Source organism: Marmota marmota, unplaced genomic scaffold, assembly GCF_001458135.2.
Source record: "Marmota marmota marmota unplaced genomic scaffold, marMar, whole genome shotgun sequence".
NCBI lineage: Eukaryota > Metazoa > Chordata > Mammalia > Rodentia > Sciuridae > Marmota > Marmota marmota.
The window spans coordinates 3,177,126-3,187,352 of record NW_025999864.1 but is presented as its reverse complement, the minus strand read 5'-3'; positions in this window follow the sequence as shown (position 1 = coordinate 3,187,352).

Genomic DNA, 10,227 nt, shown 5'->3' with positions numbered 1-10,227 from the left:
ATATATATATATATATATATATATATATATATATATATATATAAATGCAAATATCAAGAAACAAAATAGTCTTAAAATAGTCTTTAGAGGCCTCAGTCACAAATTATTTGGGAGACTGCTTTGACCTTTCAGTAGTACTTTGGTGGACATTCAATATCCTCAGTATTTTAACATCATGGGGGTCATTTTTCAGCCACTCCAACCCTCCTTGGAAACTGTCTTTTGTCTATTTCATAGAGTAATCTATATCCCAATTTAAAGACAAAGTAGAAGAAAGAAATGAGGGGAAATAACCTTCTCTTACTGCAGAATTGCATATACTCAGGAAGTGTTGTAATTTTAGCCTTTGAATTTATTACAAATGAAGCAAACTATTGACTACTTAGAATTCAGTGTGTATACAATAAGAGGGGAGGGAAGAATAGAAGTTCATTGGATTAGACAAAGGGGAATGAAGGGAAGGGAGGGAGGAGGGGACTACAGAAGACAGTAGAATGAATCAGACATAACTCTACTATCTTTATATATTAATGTACAACCAGTGAAACTCCACATCATGTACAATCACAAGAATGGGATCCTAATTAGGATAAGTTATACTCCATGTATGTATAATATGTCAAAATCATTCTACTGTCATATATATCTAAAAAGAACGAATAAATTCTAAAAGGAAAAAAAAGAATTTTGTGTTCTAGAATTCACAGAAACTAACCAGAATTGCTCCTGCTCCTATTGCTGCTGCTGTTTTTGTTGCTATTTTGCTGAATTTTACACTTAATGAAAAGAAACACACCTATATACACACATCTCGCTCCGTTCTCACTCCAGTGGGAAAATGAAGTCCCTAAGCATGCCCAGTAGAGATGCATCTCAATCTCTCTTGAATCAAAGTAACTCTGTAGAACATGAGGCATTTTTTTTTCTTCTTCATTGTCTCAATATTTTTTTCTAATTTTGCATAATGAAGACTATTACTTTCTACATGAAAAGAAAATCTCTCAGGGGGAAAAATCCAAGACTCAGAACTTGGAAAGTTTAAATTATCAAATAAAAATACATTCCAATTAAGAAGACATATATTTTGAATTCCATTTGCATGCTTGGACAGTTTCCTAAAAGAAGTTCTGGTCAAGGAGCTGTGAACCAACCTTATTTTTCTCCTGAGTTTAAAAACTGCTAAACACTCTCACTATAATTCTCAACATTTTTACACAGATCCTTGCCACAGAATTCATTACTTTATTTAGCATATGTATTGGGGTTGGTTTGTGTACACATGATAAAAGTTAAAAGTAAATGGAAAATATTGAAAAGTGAAAAGTACTCTTTATCTTACTACCTGGAGACAACTGTTATTAACATTTTGGTGAATGTCTTCCAAATTCTTTGAATACACACACAGTTTTATACAAAAATATTCACATACTGCACGTGTACTTCATAGCCGGCTTTGCAATTTATTGTGAACATTCTTACTTTAGTAATTATAGTTCTCCCAAAATGTCTTACTGATCCCAAAATATTTTATCTGCTGCCTGTTTCACACTTCTTTTAAACCAATCCTTTATTGTTAGACATTTCAGTAGTTCCTAGTCTCTATGATCAATAATGCATTGATGAATATCTTAATGCATACATCTTTGAACGCATCTTTGAGCATTTCTTCTGAATAAAGCCTCAAACAAGAAATTGCTGGGTCAAAGTCCATGCGTATTTTTGTTTTTATTAAAGTACATTAATTTTTTCAAGTTCATTAAAATATATTTTGCTATATAAATCATAGAGAAATGAGCCTGCTCATTCTCCTTTTAAGATTTCCCACTACTAAATACAGCATTTTGAGATCTATACATTAAAAAAAAATGCTGAAAATACATTTACAATGTTTGCGTTGGATTTTGGGAAATGAGATTAGGAATATTTCATTATGTTACCCACTTCAGAATTTCCAGACTTTCTTTAATGATCACATATTACTTCTTAATTTAAATTTGCTCATGTTTAGAATCTAAAATGTTAACATTAGTCTACGTAGTATGTGTGATGTTAGAAAATTCACTTCCACATTTATCTTCCCTTTTTGTTTTAATGTAAATTGCTCCTGGTCTTTTAAGAGGATTGCATTCAGTTCTGCATCAGCCCACCCCCTTCTCTGCCCAGCCATGGCTAATTGGATCAGCAGAAGGTTCTACACCCATAGAGAATCAATTCATAGGATTGGATCAACCAAACAGATTCTCTACACCATGACACAGAAACTTTCATGCACAGTTGGTGGGTTCTGGAGCAAAAAGGTCAGGTACATGGGGCAGCAATATCTGAAAAAAGAGAAAGAAAGCCTGTATTCAAGGGAAACTAGACAGATGTGCCTAGAAAGGCAAAAACACAAGACCATGTGGTCTTGGAGATACTAGCATTCCTGACTTCTGGTTCCCAGCCTTGTCCCCATGAGCCCTGGGGCAATATTTTTTCAGCCATATGTGATGTTTATGAGTTGGCCTGTGTGTGTGTGTGTGTGTGTGTGTGTGTGTGTGTGTGTGTGTGTATGTATGAGTGCACACTCTTTGGGACCACAGACTGCACACTGGAACAACGTATAGCACCTAACTTCCTAAATCGCATGTGAGAATATTGACATTCTGAAACTGAAAGTGCAAAAAGGGCAACCCATAGGCCCAACCTCAAAACATTTTCTATTGGGCTAAATAATGCTTTCATACATCTGGACAAACATTGTATATGGGGAGCTTTTATATATAATCTTTATCCATATCTTCTTTGAAAATATTTCACAAATCAAGCATCCTGATGCCCCACATTTCTATGAGGTCTAAATTGGCTTTAGTTTAGCAGCTGTTGACCCTTCCGGATCCAGTGTGTGCCTGCAGTTCACATTCTAAATCCCTCAGAATGTGCCTACTTAGGCTTCCTAAACAGAATAGGTCCCTGACCCCCCTATTCTAAAAGATCTACCCTACATTTCCTCCCTCTCCTCTGCATGCTTCTGAAGGTCTGATTCCTGGGTTCGTCATAAGAGATTACAGACAATGCTCACTCCATCTCCTGCATTCTCGCCAGAGCATCGCTTTTTAACTAAAGTTAATGGCTTGTCATTAAAGGATGATGTTGGTGCCTGAGGAACAAAGCATTTCATCTGCCTCAGCAGTACATCTATGGCAAAGGATAAAAGCTAGAAAAAATCAAACACTTCCTCATTTCTCCAGAAAAACTTTCCTTTTACTAAATTAGACATACCCATTTTGGAAAATCTTTTTAATTTTTTTCTGCAGAGTGAATCTTTGTCACTACATCATTATACCAAATCCCAAATACATCCCAGGTTCTGATGAGGTTCTCATCTGAACATTACGATTAGTAAGCTTCAATTATGAAATCGCCTGCTTTACAGAATTGATGAGATGTTGTTCATTTTTTGGCCCTGAAAACCTGTTTTGAAGAAGCAAACAGCGTGTCGTGGTATTTTCTACCTCAGATGGGGGCGATGCATTCCAACCTTGTGTGCCTGCTAGCACTGGAAACTTCTTCACTCTTTAATGTGCCTTGGAATAAATCAAGGGCACTGTCGATAAATGAGTGGACCTGCAAAAACGATCGCCATCTCCAAAGTCAAAATTCTGAGGTCTTTGCATCCACCAAACCACAGAGGAAATGTTTTTGATAAGAGTGGATGCTTTTTGAAGACTATTTGTAAAGAAGTGAACCATTTTCTTTTACCTTTAGTTTTTTGATAGCTTTTGAAACCATTAACATTTTTCAAAAGAAGCCCAATCTCCAGCAAACTAGCACATTTGGGAAGATAAAATCTGCTCTTCATGAACTTTTCCAGCTTACCACTTGAGGGCAGGAGATCAAACCTGTAATTGAACTAATTTCAGGCTAATAAAGAGAGTCCACCTTCCCTCCGTGAGGCCAGGTTGGCATGGAGTAGGAGGAAAAGGCATCAACTATGCCACTGCCTTCCACTGGATACAATAACATTTTTCTCTGCAGAAACATTCATAATTGTGAATTTCAAATGAGAAGTTCCACCACATTTTGACTAAGCTTGACATTACCCCTCCCTTAACCAGGTTATTTTAACGTTTTCTTAACAGTAACAATAATAACAAATAACAAAAAAAAATAAATGGATTATATACATTTATCCAATACATTATTTTTCAAGAATCAAGTAGATATAGAAAAACATTGGTGAGCTGATCCAACAATGCAAGGTCACTCTCTAACAAGAACATTGGATCCTAACATACCAAACTTGAAATTATAATTAAATGTACATCTGAGATCCACTGCACAAGAATTTGAGGGAAATTGGACCTTTTCATTCTGCTGTACTGATATTCTACAGCTGCTTTAACATCATACACTGAATAAGCAATGTCTGCTTATATCACCATTATTGAGATTTGCAACGAGCTTTCAGTTATAACCCCCTAGGAACAACCACAGGCTTGTTGCTAGGTATTTGTTTCATTTTCAGCAAAGTCAGAGAAATTAGGGGCTCCAGCAGATAAGGAAGAAATAGTTAGGAGCCCTGTGGGATATAGCTCTGTGTTCTCTGCCAGGTAATAACCGGCAAGAAAGCTTCTGGCCTCAGTTCAGTGTGGACTAAGGTCCAAACCCCAGCACTCCAGCTTCACTACACACATACACACACACACACACACAAAAAAAAAAAGTAGTTTTCATCCTTGGGAGGAACACTTGTGATGAAATGTTAAGCACTTTTTATTAGCAGTAAAGACCCTGGTGATGAGAAGGTGATTAAACAGATTCCTAATTTACTAGTTTGCCAGAAAAACAATGTTAACTGACAAAACAAAATATTCTTTTTAAATATATGTACTGCTGTTTCCTCCCCAGGCAGTCTCCTTCATCCATGAAACACATAGTAGAGGGGGATTAAATCACAAAATGCCATAATGTCTCATTTAACAGTCACAGAGAACAGTAAGTTACAAGTAAAAACGGATTGCCCAAATAGCTGAAATTTGCACCATTGAACATCCGCTTCTTAAAAACATATTAAATAGAGACATATATTATAAATTATATGCAATAAAAATGCATATAAATTTTATACATCATTTATTTGAATGTACTTACAAATACATGAATTTGCATTACACGTCTAAGTGCAGAACTCTTTTCTGACATTTAGAACAGAGGCATTGGGTATGACTGCTCCTTGACAGCACAGGAGCATATCAAGAACCTGTGTGCATGTGGCTTTCTTGGCATCCTAACACAACATTGTATCTTGTTTCACTTTTTATCATTTTTTAGTCTCCTTTTCATTTTCCACTATTTGATATCATTTCAGGCTGATGGTTCTAGTCATGTTTCTCAGAACCCCAAATCCTCTTGCTCCGACTCCTTATTTCTAATCTGCTAAGAACAAATAGACTAAATGTTGGTAGCATGTGTGTGTGCATGCATGTGTGTGCCAGTGGCACAAAATTGTAATTTAGCCTCGAAGGACTCTTCCAACCATAAAGTGCAGGAGTTTCAATGGCTGAGCATAGCAGCTGCACTTTTGACTCTTCTGGGCTCTCTTTCTTTCCCTGACTCTGAACTAAGCTCCCAATAGTTCATGTGGCTGGTTAAGTGACATCCTTATAAAAGAGAAATTAATGGACCATGATATTATATAAATTCTTTTCTACTGAAGGCTTAAAGAAATGATGAAATTTCAAGAGCCGCTTATCTCCATCTCCAAATTGTACAACCTTAGTGTGCCCTGTAATTAAATATTATTGAGTATAAAGCATCATTTAACACATAAAGAGCGAAGTATTAATTTGGGATCACAAATGTTTGGAGAGAGAAATAAAAAGCAGTATATTAACAAACACTCTTCTGATAAATCTTCAAAAAATAATTCGAGTCAAAGTATTTAAATTTCCAGGTGGGGTTTGTTCACTCATTCATACCTGCCTGGGGCTGCAGATGGAGGTTTCCCTTCTGAAGTTCAGGGAAGAGTAAAACCTCCCTATGTCTGTACATTTTCACAGTTAATTCTGAACTAAGGTTGAAACAAGAAATGACCCCTACACGTCCTCACCCCCAGTACGCCTTTCCTCTCTTTATATTAATATTTCTCTCCTCTCTTTCTCCTTTTCATCTTCAACTCCAATGTCCATTTCATCTTTCTACTTTTCCTTCCTTCTGCCCCTTGAAACTAGCAGAGTCTCTGGAGCTTTCTTCAAGAAGTTTCTTCTGTTCTACTAAGACATGGATTTATGTTCTAAGTTGTCTTTGTTCAAAATTAGCATAGCCTACAGTCTTTGCCTTCCCCTATATTGCTCCTTAGCAATAATTTTCCCCCACCTCATATTAGAGTTAGTTATTTTTTACCTGTATATATCCTTGCTATATTTAAGTTCCTCAATGGCAAGTATCTCTTATTCACTTAATATCTTCCACAACACATAGTAAATATATATATATATATATATATATATATATATATATATATATACACACACACATACATACACATGCACGACTACAACTATGTGTAAATGTAGTAAATTGATGTTATTTATATACAAAAGTAATAATAATGATATATTTATGTGTTGTTTTTCAAGCATTTCAATGTCATATCTTAATAAATATACAGCAAGCCAGTCATTTAAATGAAATCAAAACGGGGATTTATATATTGCCTGTCCATCATTCATTCACTTTTCTTCTGATGCCAACCTTCTGATTTTCCTTAAGAGAAGGATCCCTTCCAAGTGGATTAGATGGCATCAACTCCAGCCCTGAGCTTAGAAGTTGTCTAGTGATGGACTCCCAACCATCAGAGCACTACATTCCCTGGACTCTGGTGCTTGTTTCAGGAATGACATCTCCCTCAAAACAGAACAAAAACAAAACAAGGGATTTGATTCCGGAACTTTTGTGAAATTGTTGGGAAAACAAAATAACTCATTTCTGATAGAATACCTGCGATACAAGGATGGAAACCAATTTGGCACTATGAAGAGAGAACCAACAGGGAGGACAACAGGACTGAGGAAAGGAGAAAATGAAGTTGAACCTTAAGACATCATTTGAACCCCTAACTCCAGCCATACCTGAACCCTATATAGAACATTTTCGTTAAGCAAACCAACAAATTTCACTTTATCATAAAGTCCATTTGAATAGGTTTTTTTTCTTTTAATTTTCAAAAGAAAAAGTCTAACTGTTCCAAAGACTAATATCACTGAGGATTAAGATGTTTTATGATCTAAGATCACATGATTAGTCCACCCAGGACCAGAATCAGTCCTAAACCAGAGCTAGTTCTGACATTCTTCCCTCACTCATGGAAGTTAAATTGCAAGTTTTTGAAAACCATTTTAGTTTTTCTTTTCCTCTCTTTCACCCCATATTATTATTTCTCCATAAGACAAAATTATAAAATATCAATATCTCTTGTTAACATTCAAAAAGAGTTAGGAAACAGCTTTTGAAATAAATTTGTCAGTGGGTTAAAAAAGAAAGTCCATTGATGCCTCAGATTCCTTTTACCTAATTCACATAAGTATATCAAATATTAATAGCTTTCACAATTTTACTTATCCACAATATGGGTGAATATAATTGCCCATGGTCTATCCCTGTAGTTTTTCCCCTATGAGAACACATGATTTGGTCTTTTCTTCCGGATCCAGGTGAATCTCTGTTCCATGTGACAAGCACAGAAATTATTCAAGCAGAGTAGAAATTTTAAATGTCATGAACTGGCACAAAGGAATGAAACAGATCAAAACCTGCCTATGTGGCATGACTAAATAATCCAACAGCAGATGGTTCTGGCAATGTAGGCAGCTCTCAGTAGCTGGAGTTTAAGATCTCTGCCCCAGGCACAAGGAAACTGACTTCAGCTGTTTCAACAATGCCTACCCATTATCAGTCCAAAATATTGGTGACTGTGTATTCACCTGTCTTTTTCACAGAACAGAACCTAATAGAACAAGGAGAAAGGAAAACAAAATTGGAGGCTGGTAGGAAATATTGACCACCATAGTTGACAGGAATAGGATCTGTCCTAATGGGTGAAAGGTCAAGGTCAGACTTACAAGTCCTCCTGTTCATATGAGGTGGAAGAGGTCACCAAGCTTTTGGAATTAATTTTGTTTTGTTTGCCCTTTGCCAATAATATATACACACACACACACACACACACACACACATACACACAAAATTAATCCTTGTTATTTGTAGACTCATGGATTCTGATTTTGAAAATTTACCTACTTACTAAAATTTATTTGTTAACCCCAAATCAATACCTGTGATACCTTAATAGACACAAACAGCAGGAAAAAAAAATCTAATTTCTCATACATATTTCCAGCTGAGGAAAACAAGAACATACACTCAGCCTTCTTGTTTCAGCTGTTATATTATAAACAAGTATCCTTTCTATCAACTATTTAGTGCCATGTTTTTTGCATTTTTGTGATTTTTGGTGGCAATTTCACTGTTTAAAATGGTTCCCAAGTGTAGTGCCAAAGTGCTCTCTAGTGTTCTAAGTGCAGGAAAGCTAGATATGACTTGGAGAAAATTCATACAATAGAGACACTTCGTACAGTCATGAGTTCTAGTGCTGTTGGCTATGAGTTAAATGTTAATGAATCACAATATATACTAAATAAATTGCCACATAAAATGAGGTTATGTGTTGATTAAATAGACAAAAATGATCTGACTAGAAGCCCACAAAAGTCCAACTCTGTGTTTTTCCTAAGAGCAATGATTCCATACTTGCTAATCAGTGTTCACATTGATTATATAAAATACAGCTACTGGGAATAATAAGGCTTGAGGGTGCACATGTGGTGGTGTATACATATATTTTTCTAGCTTCCTTTTTATTTAGTTAGTTTAATATATAAATACATTGTATATATTTTCTATGTGCGTGTTTTTAAAATATGTATACATTGTAGAATAGCTAAATCAAGCTAATTAAGGTATGCATTATTTCTCATACTTAACCTCTTTTATGGTGAAAATGCTCATAAATCTATTCTACCTAGCAATCATCAAAAAATAATACATTCTCATTACCTATAGTCATCACATACTCAAATATCTTTACTTGATATCGTGTGCAGACAGATCTCCCTTCAAATGAACACTTTTTAGACGAAGGACTGCATCACCCTTCCTATGTTCAAAAGGAAGTTCACAAGATAGACCCATGATCATAAATTTTAGAGTCCGCACCATACAGTTCTAGCAGTTAAGAGGTTATCAGAAACACTCATTGTGAGGCAGTCTTGGAGTGGTCATGAAATATCTGACTTGATCCAATTAACTACTGCTTCTCCCATCATCCCCAGTAACTATATTCACTGGGAATCTTGTGCCAGTGTTCCCTGTTGCCTGTATCTATCTGAGCCTGGATCTAACCTCAGAATTTCCTTCTTAATGTGTAATAAATATAGTGGTAATCTTTTTGCCTTCTCCCTAGTTTGAGTGAGGCAATGGTTTTTCTATCAAAATCTAAGAGATTTTAGTTTTGTAGACCAGAGTTTTAAGGTTGGAGTCATCAGACATAGCATACCTACTAGGTAAAGCATAGTGCAACATACATGCAATATAAAACATTCAAGATAAAGTTGGTATCTTCAAAAATCTTATAATGGTAAAACAGGGGTGGGGAAGCTTAGATCAAATTCTAATTTTAAACCTTAAAGGATCCTAATTAATTTGATATTGAGCTACTTCAGAGTTCCTATTAAAATAATGAAATGAACAGTCGTAGCTCAGGAAGGCAGAAAGTATTAGCATGTAAATGTTGTAGAATAGAATGTATTTTTTTTTACTTGATTGTTTTCTTCCCCTTCAGTGTCAATTGAATTTCAGTGGAAGATTCCTGGTATCTGCTAATATCAGCCTAACCTAAATCCCCAGCATTAGAGAAAGATTGATAATTTGCATGTTATTTCTTTTTGGATTATATTCCATAACGCCTTTTCCCAAATTGCTCCAGAAGTTAACAAAACAGAACAATAAAAACAGATTTACTGAACAAGTGTCCCCTGAACATGACAGGGATATGGTAGAAGGGATGCACATAGATAAGGAAGGAAAGAAAAAAATGTTGGTGAAGAGAGGACAGTTGAGAGATAAGCTTTATTATGTCTGTAATGTTGTATCTAGTTTAAAAGTATATACCAGCTAGCAAAAAAAAAAAAA